Source organism: Plectropomus leopardus, chromosome 14, assembly GCF_008729295.1.
Source record: "Plectropomus leopardus isolate mb chromosome 14, YSFRI_Pleo_2.0, whole genome shotgun sequence".
Lineage (NCBI taxonomy): Eukaryota > Metazoa > Chordata > Actinopteri > Perciformes > Serranidae > Plectropomus > Plectropomus leopardus.
In genome coordinates this window covers 11346062-11356381 of record NC_056476.1, presented here as the reverse complement: position 1 = coordinate 11356381, position 10320 = coordinate 11346062, and positions in this window count along the sequence as shown.

Genomic DNA, 10320 nt, shown 5'->3' with positions numbered 1-10320 from the left:
TAACAAAAGAACCAAAGCCCTAACTGCTTGAAGCACTCACTATGTAGCAGCTCCATCTCTCTGACATGACTACAATTACTGACATACCTACAGGTCCTGTGCGTCAATGTGTGTATTTTTGGTGTATCTATGTATGTAAGGATTATAAGACTAAACAAACTGAATTTCCCCTTTGAGGGATTAATAATTAAAAATATATTATTGTATCAATATTGATTCAAGCTAAAAAAATATAGAAGCATAACAGACAGTCATGGCACGGCGGCCATACCAGATCATTCCAAGAGATAAGTCGGCACAGCAGCCAACCAAAAACACGACAGATTTTAAGAAAATAAAAACACTATATATCTTATGTGAGAGTCAAGAGAGATGTGCCAGAGATAGGGATGAATAGAGATGTAGTTGGAAAGATGAGGGAAAGACACTGTAGGGTAATATGTGAAGGAAGAGTCATGGCACAGCGGCCATTAAAGCTAACCAAACAGACATGTCAGCACAGTGGCCATGACAGATAATCAACAGATCGGTTGGCACAGCAGCCAACCAAAAACACAAAACACACGAAAAAGAAATATGGCACTTACTTTTTGTAGACCTTGCTGGGCAGCGATAGCTTAGTCTGCAGGGATTTGATGTAGAAACTGGAGAATGGTGCCCTTGAGCAAGGCACTGAAGCTCTAACTGCTTGGAGCTCTGAGTATGTGTCGGCTCCAACAGTCTGACATTTCCCTGCAACTAATGCAGGTCCTGTGTGTGCGTGTGTGTGTATAAATAATAATAACAGTGTTGTATTCAATTTCAACAATTATTGTATCATATAGATCTAAACTAATAGATCTAAGAAAATAGACAACAGATAGTCATGGCACGGTGACTGTGACAGCATTATATATGACATTTTTGTCAAAGTTATTATTCCTGTTCTGTGACAACTTAACATCATGTGAGGTGTTTCATAAAAATGCTATGTATTTCTGGACTTTTTATTTATAAAAAAAAGTTTTTTTAATTTTTGTATGGAAAACTTTGAAGCTCAATATCTCAAAACTGCTCAGAACACAAATAGAAACTCAATTCTAAAATGGCAAAATGTAAATGACACTTATATCCCCCAGCAGATAGAGAGATAGAGAGGAGATATAGAGATAGTCATGGCAGGGCAGCCATAAATAGATAAAAAGGGATGAGGAATAGAGAAAGGCAGAGAGTTAGAGAGGTAAAACCAGAGATAAGAGATAGTTACAGAGATGAGAGATGGATGGTCATGGCACGTCGGCCACAATCAATAATCAAACAGATCGGTCGGTATGGCGGCCAACGAAAAACACAACACAGACTTAAAGAAAATAAAAATGACCCTTACTGTTAGTAGATCTACTTTGGTGGCAGTAGCTCAGTCTGGTGTGGGAACCAGAGGGTGATGGGTTAGAGTCCAGAAGTCCAGCATGGACAATGTTACGGAGTGTGGACTGGTAGAAAGACAAAAAATGAGGAGCTATAGAGGGATAGTCATGGCACAGTGGCCAAAAACACAACACAAACATAAAGCCCATTTGCACGGGACTATTATAACTATTATTACTATGATAAGCGATGCTGTGTTTCCCCTAAACTTACTGACAACATCATACTAAATTTGTAACACAGTAAATGTATAATCATAAATTCATGGTTGATGATGAGGTGATTTTTTTTCTCTCAAAATAAGACAACTGATAAAGAAGCACTAATAAAGCATTTATTGATATAACAAACAAAATGTGTCTATTTAAAAATATGTACAATAAGATGTTACAGTTGGGCATGAGTTTTTTAATACGGTTATGGTAAATATTAAAATCACAAACTTTTCAGGTCATGACTTGTGAGTTCAACTAACTGAGGAGAGGAAACCCCTCTCTTTGTTCCACCATAACCTAATGCTACTTTAAAGTCACATTAGCTCATTAGCTAGATATCTACCATTAGCTTAACAGTATAACATTATAGCTTCAAATACATCAGTAATACATCTACACTTAAAATGAATAGCCTTCTGTCTTTTTTAATCGCAATAATGACACCGAAAATGTTGGAAGATTTCTGAAATACTCACCAAATGAGAAGGATTCCTTTAGAATGTTAGCGGTCCAGAAAGTTCCACCGAGTTAAAGTTCCGAACGTTCAAAATCTGGCGGTCCATGTCCCTCTCTCACTGACATGAGTTACTGGGCAGTTTATGTTTGTCCCATTAAAATAACACACACACGTTTGAATATAAAGGAATAACACTGCAATTGACCTAAAGATATAAAGTAGCTACATGTTTTGCTTATGTAGCAAACCAGCATAATATACTTGCTTTCACAGAGTAGTCATAAAAGATGGAGACAATATTTAATTACTATCCAGCATTGCGTCTCACTAACAAGTTGATAACATAGTCCAGTTTATAGGCTGTATGTAAAGACAGATCCCCAAAAATGAGGTTGTTCAGTTTCAATCGCCCAGTGTCTGACTGCAGTACTCGTCCTAAGACCCGCCCCTCCATGTTAGTGAATGGAGTGGAAAAACTAAAAACTCAAAGTACAAAACAAATAAATTTTTCCCAAAGGTTTCTGTCTCTGAAGGTCGTTCTCATCACCCTGATGCTTGTTCAAGTGTTGTTTTCATGATAAGTTCGGTTGAATTATTAAATATACAAAAGAGGGCTTTTCCGCCATGATTGACAGCCGTGACCGTCAATGCGTGTGCTTGCATTCAATGGAGCTTCTCACGATTGGTCGGACGTGTGTTTGGGCGGGAACTCCCCCACCGCGGATATTGTTAGTGCGCAGATTCAGGGCTTCCGATGACATCACCCTCGCAAGATGGCATCGCTCGTATCCCGGATATTTCAACCTCACTTCAGCATAGTGAGGGTAAGTGGGGGCGCGTCGTCCATCTTTCTTTACAGTTTATGCTTAAACCATTGTGGACTGGTAGCTGGAGAGGTGCCAGTTTACCTCCTTGACACTGCTGAGGTGCCCTTAGGCAAAGCACTGAGGCTCTAACTGCTTGGAGCTCTGACTATGTATACAGTATGACTGAAATCTTATAGGATATGTGTACGGACAATATCCAGAAGCATATGCAACAGATGAGATATTTTCCAGATATCTATGGCTATGTAAAAGATACAATTGTATATCACTGGATTTTTCAAGCTAGCTGTAATGTCCTTTGTCTTTGTAAGATTTTTGGGGTAAGGGACACCTAACCATGTATTTCTAATAGATTGTACTGTAGACAAATATTACAACATTATTACAACATTTGACACATTAGTTTAATGTTATACGTGTTCCTAACATGCTCATGTAAAGATCTGTTCTCGACCATAGATGATCCAATTTTTTGACCAGTTTTTTGAGACAGTATTGCAGATCCGTGAATATGTCAATCATATTTCTTTGTATCAGCAGTTGCCTGAAAATCTGTTGAATTTTTCCAGATCTGCGATCTTTGTGATATACAAATCTGGTATCCTAACGGATATGTAACTGATATCATATGCAGAAAGCATCATATTTATGGATCTGCTACGGACCAGGTCTTCCAGGATACTCTCTGAAAATGTTATGGATGTGTGAAAGATCCCAAAACTTGTATACTGTTAGACCTTTTCGGATACAGGTCCTTTTATTCCAGTAAAGACTAATAAAATGTGGCTGAGTGGAAAAGCTAATGGGGAACTGGGGCATTTACAGGAATAAACAAAGCTTTCTGATCACTGTTACAGTGGAAACTTCTCAGGTGATTTGCTGCTGTATTAGTGACCCTATAGGTCAACTTTGATTGCCGACTACCGGGAATAGTCCATCAGAGTTGCTGCTGTCGGGCCTTTAGAGGCCAAGAGCCGGGCAGATTGTGCCAAGGTGCTACTCTCAGGGCCTTACAGTCACTTCCTGGAAGGCGAACAATGAACTGACATTCTATCCTGCTTCCTTCTTCCTGGAAAAAAATGGAGAATAAAGAGTTATTAATACCCCCCAGCTGATAATGGTGGTCAGCAGCAGAGTGTGTCTGGCCCTGGGAGCTTTCTGAATAGGTTAGGATGTGAATGTCCTTTGTCCCTTTCTTAACAACAGCTCCTTGATCTCAGTGGAAAATGTCATGAGATCATGGAAAGAAGAAATCAGAAGAAGTTAGAGAAGGATAACCACAGTCCGTCGGAGAGACTGCCTGAACTTGTATCCAGCTACGCAATCATGTGACGTCAGCCTGGCACCTCTGAACTCTGCACCATTTTTCAGATATTACTGGAAAGAATAGTGAGAAAGCAATATACTTGGGATTTATTAAAGAAGTGTCCTGTGTTTCTGGGGCTTGAGGAGATATGAAAGGAAGCCCCTAAAGCATGTTTACATAGCATTTTGACATTTTGAGCAGCTCTTATCTTCAGCTCCTCTCCTTCAGCCACTCCTCAGCTGATTAACTCAGCAAGGAACCTTTGAAATTAATGACTCTCTTATTGCAACCAGTAATTTGAATTTGCTTTGCTCCTTCAAATCTGATTAAAGCACTAAAAATGATGTATTGTCAGTTATAATTCATTGAAAGATCACTTTATATGCACTGAAAACCTATTTGATCAATCGGCATGTTAAAATGAATGATTGCGTCCCACATCAACACAACTTTTTCTGCAAAAGTACTGTATTGTATAACTACTATGTTTTAGTACTGTATTATTTTCAGAATGGAAAACATGTATCTCTGAATGTTTACAACGTTTCCTCTAATACTATTATTAGCCATCTGAATTGCACTGCTCTTTAAACCTAGCGACCTAGCTCTAGTTTCACATTGTTACAACTGGCTCAAAAGTAGCTCTAGGCCAGACCAATCTCCACACTTTGTTTTAGTGGTGTCAGCACTGGAGAAAGCAAACACGAAACCCACTGTGAGCAGTGAGTTGCTGTGGTCTGCAGTGTGGAGGCCAAATCCATAACTTCTCAATGAGGTTAAAAGGTAAAACAAAAAAGTAGACATGCCTCAGCCCTTTCCCCCTTTCTAATAAATTTCTCACCGGTTTGAATTAGGCTCAGTTTAGAAAAGGTAATGTCACATACTTCCATGCACCAATCTGGATTTAGCAACATTTGAATCGCAATAACAGTTGTGTTTTTATTTGCATATGATGCCTGTATAAAAGAAATACTACAATATGCTAAACTAGGCTCAAGTTAACTGGCTACTGGCTTTAAGAGAGTGGTATCAATCTTCCTATCTAACTCTCAGCCATACAGTGAATGATGATGTTTCCTAAAATGTCCAACAATTCTGTTACATTCTGAATCAAAACCTCTTAAAGGGAAAATCAACCACAAAAGCATAAATCAAAGAAAACAGTCTCTACATGAAACTGCTCTCATCAAGGTCTGTGGATTATCTTGAATAACCACTTCATAAAATTTGGAGATATTGCTGTTGAGTTTTTAAATCTATTTTTTGTAGCTGTGAGCACCACAAATGGAGTGCCATTTGGTTCCATTGTATTGGAGAGAAGGCAAACATCTCTATTGGCAATATCTACAACTCTCTGCAACTCACAACAAAACTATCTGGACTGATAAACAGAAATACAAGAGAAAGAAAAATGTGTATTTTTGATTTCGGCGTGAACTGTCCCTTTAAGGCTGTTTTTTCCAAACTTTGTGTGTTTCTGTTGCTTATTTAGTTGTGTCTATTTTATTGTGAAGTCAACTTTGAGGGCTTTAATCCTAAAATATGCTCCTTGTGTTTTTGTGATGTCCTGAATGTGATTTTTAATCACTTTATCTCTACACTGTTCATCTATTTATCAACCACTCTGCTGGTGGTCAGAGGTGACAGCTCTTATTTTGCAAATGGCATGATGAGAGAGAATCACTAAGTACTCAGTGACATAGGGGAAAGGAGTGTGTCTCGCACACCACTGTCGACATGGGACACAGTATCTTTAAATGTGTGTGCATGAGAGCCTGGCTATGTATTAAAACTGTTGTCAGCCCTCTGAGTGAAGTCACTGATAGCTCTTCTAGCTCATTCTTGGAATTCTTTCCAATGGAAACAATCCCATCGCTGATCCCAGTGTGTCAGCGGAGTCTGACCTGCCAACCTCTGAATTCTCCCGGACTCCCAACTATAGTCCACATTAACGCTGTTTCACTGTCACCCCATCTACACATAAACTCACACCATGTACCCAAAACATGACCCCTCCCTCCTCAATCAAGAGGAGAAAAATAATACTTATCCGATGAACTCTTTTTTCCACTCCCTCTGCTCATTTGACTTTTTTTCTCCGATGTTGTTGTTTTTGTTCTTTCTATTTTTCGCTCTCCCAGACTTTTATCCCATTCTGTTGTTTCAGCAAGTTCCCATACTTGCATGACAGTAGAAATGTACTCTGCATTCCCACAATGCAGGTTATGTAATGTAAGTTAACATTTCATTATAAACAGTGCCCCTGTGCTTATAACCTTGCTATTTTAGTGCCGCAGCCTTATTGTATAAGTCACCAAGGTTTATTCTGTGTGTGCATACATAACTGTGTCTGTGTGTTTGTGCAAAGCTTGCACACGGGCACATGTGCGCAGAGGTTTTATGTATAACCGTGTCTGTTATTATGAGTGCCATGTGCGTAAGGGAAAGATTCTTTTCCCATGGTTCCTCAAGTGTGAGAAGAGAGTAGAGCTCTCAGGACTTGAAGCGAAAACTCTGCTAGTTATTTATAACCTGTCTGGAGACGGCCCACCAAGCGTAGACACATATCTGGCACTGTCAACAAGGGAAGAGCTAGAATAAGATACGCTGAGAGGCATACAATAAGGAGGGAGGATTAAAAGGTGAAGGGGTCAGGGAAGGAAAATGAAGGATGTTGAGCATTTAGCGTAATGAGCATAAATGACACCTGCACTGTGACATGGATAAATCACAGCTTAGAGACTGCTTGTCTCTCTTGGTGGCCAAGTTAGATAAGACTTGATGAGATAAAGCAAAATGCAACCATAGCAAAAATGACACTTGGGAACTTACTTGGTGTTACTCTGCCCTCATAAAGTTGAACTAGTGTGCTTTCCAAATGACGCTGCAAACAGCATCGCTGTAACTAAAGGTCCAGTTTATAGGAGTTAGGGGGATATATTGGCAGAATTGGAAAATAATATATATATGTTTTGTTTAGTGCATAATCACCTAGAAATACGAGTCGTTGTGTTTTTATTACTTCAGAATGAGCTGTTTATATCAACATTTTCCACTCATTTATTCATTTGTGGCAGCCCGCCATGAGTAAAACATCTGCTGCTACAAATTGATTTTATATTTTTGGAGCAGGACGGTTCATTAGGAGTGTTATTGGAATATATACATACCATTCAGTTAATGATTGCACCAGTCTTTTAAAGCACAGAGGGTACTCTGGGCACAGAGCAAGCAGCAGATATCCAGGTGCAGTGAAAGTGAAACTTAACAGAGGGAAAAAAGAACTCATGACAAGTTGCACTTGTGGTGAATTCACAAAACATCCGTAATTAAAAAGTGGGCAAAAACACACACAAGATTAAAAACAAAAAAAGAAGGCGCCTTCTGTCCGTACTTGTACACATTTTCTGAAAGCGTAGGGATACATGAGACTTTTGGAAGTCAGCGAGGAAACTCTTTTTTTTTTTTAAATATGTCCTTCTTCTGAGTATATTTGACATTTGAAAACCCCACAGCGCCATATGATACTCCAATCGAGGAACAGAGGGCCACAAAGTAGTGATTGCTATTCAAAACAAAGCCTCCACAACATCACAATTAATCAGAGTCAAGCAAACTTAACAGTCTGCCAAACTGCTGTCTGTACCTGCACCTCAACAGAGCAGCCTTTGAAGACATAATGCATCTGCTGGACTCACAAGTGCGGTGCATATTTGGACGGATGAGTCTGAGCACCCTGGGACTCATTCTCTATTTAACAGGGTGATGTAAGGCACATCTCCATCTCATCCTCGAGCTTTTAAAGCTTTGATCAATACACGTCTGCTGGCATCCGCTTTGTACTGTAGTTTTGTGTGTTAATGTGCTAATCCACAGGCTGCTGCTCTTCCATAGGCAGTTTATGATATAAATAGACAGCTTATGGCCCCACCACTCTAATCCTTATTGCCTAGAGACCAGTGGGGGGGAGCAGGAAAGAGGGAAGGGATACGGAGATAGGCACAGAAATTAAGATGCAAAACTAAAACGCTGTTACAGGTGTGAGGTTGATCCATGCCGTCAACGTGAAGAGGAAGTGAAGTGAAAGAGAAGAGGACTAAATCATCCATGTCCTCTCTTTGAACTAGCACAAAAGCACAAGAGGTCATTAGAGGCAAGAATGTTTAACTAGACGAGTTTTTTCCCCAATAAAACCTCGTTAAAGTGCTATCAATAGACTCCATTGAAAATAAACCAAAACACAGTGTACAGTGCCCGAAAAAAGTCATTCTGTCTCTCCCACACGGATTTATGTAAGTGGAATGGCATGTCTAACATGAATTAATGTTCTCTACATTTATCTGTTGCATTTAACTTGGCTTACCTCCCGTGTCCTTTCTATCAGCAAACGCAGCTAAAGCATGCATGTTTTATGTTTTTCGTGGATGAAAACGCCCGTGATTCTTAACAGAGGGCTCAGATATTTGGAATTCTCAAAGGGAATATGATTAAGAGTACCTGATCAAATTGCTTTTGCTAAACTATCTCGGACAAGCGTCATTAATCATGCGGACGTGCTTCACTTTTGAAGGTGAGTTGGCACCAAACTGAAAAAATGAGAGCTTGTTTCAAAGCAAAGTTTTTTCCGTTCCCCTCTGAAGCGATGCGTTGACCCTTGAGAAGTTTATACTGACAAAGCTATACAGTTCACTCAGTCTCTCAGATAGAGTGCATGCCATCGGAAGCAGGTCATGGAAAAGTCTTGAGTTTGACTAAGTGCACTCTCTCTTTTACCCTGTCTGTCAGTCTGTCTCTACCTCACTCAACACACACACACACACACACACACACAAGAGAGTACATGCTCGGATATGCTCAGACACATTGACCAATCTACGCACACACACATCACTGAATGCTGAGGTAATTTGTAACAGTAGAACACCTCATAACTGTGGGTAAAAGAAACAAATGACACATGCGAGGATTTACACTACTTTAAAAGGCTATGTTGGGGGTGACTCAGTGAAGAAGTACATCATCGATACTGTGCTTAAGATTTGAATGAGTTCTAACATATTACTAACATGGGGATGTAGAGGAAGAACACTAAGATGAACAAAACCTCTCGAGCCGTACAAAAAGGATTAGTGAGCACTAAAATAGTCACTGAAATGGACATGCCTTTCCAGTGGAAGTTTATTTCAATGATTTCAAACGTAATTTAAAGACATTTGCGTCGCTGTAAAGGTTAAAGTTTAAAAAGATGAAGTAGGCCATTAGGTAAAGTGTGTTGAAACAATTTGAAGCCTTCTGGATATTTCCTCTTGAAACACTTCAGCCAAAGGGCATGAAAGATGAACTTCTCAGTGTAGTGCTGTGGAACAGTCATGTTCATTGTTAACCCATATGAATGATTAAAAGGATGACATTTTGATTAGTTAATTGGATACAGGACTTCTTAAAAATCTTACCTGATTATATAAAGAACAAATATTTAAACAGTTTTGTTGTCACACCAGATACTGACTGATTTGGGGCGTATATGTAATGAAAAAGAGCATTTCTGCGAAATCTAATAAATGGGTTCAATTTTGGGGTAGACCTACTTGTCTTTTACTCAAGTATTGCCATTTCATGTTGTTTTATTCTACTACTCTACTGTATTTTGAAGCTAAATATTCTACTTTTTTGCCATCATTATCAATACAGACTCTAATTATGATGTTGTGATGTTAATATGTCATAAAAAGTCATAGTATAGAATATTATTTAAAAAAAATACATTAAATGTTATATAACAATCTGTTATACTTTGTTTATTTTCCTGTGCAACCCACAATCCAAAATTGAACTTGGTTATCAAAAAAGAACCAAGATCTGAAGTGTTTTCCTCAAAATGCTCTAAAATGGTCAGTTTAGCTGTTTTTTTTTTTTCTTTAATTTTGCCTGAGGGAAAATTATCCCTAGTACCCCCTTGGGGATTGAGTTGCAGAAGTTGTAGACTGAAAATGGTCTCCCCCGATGTTAAATACGTTATTATGACCCTGTTGCAGATTCTTTTATGGCCAGTTTTTTAAAATATGATGTGACATTGCAGATTTTACTAACAAATAATATAAAGTAGGC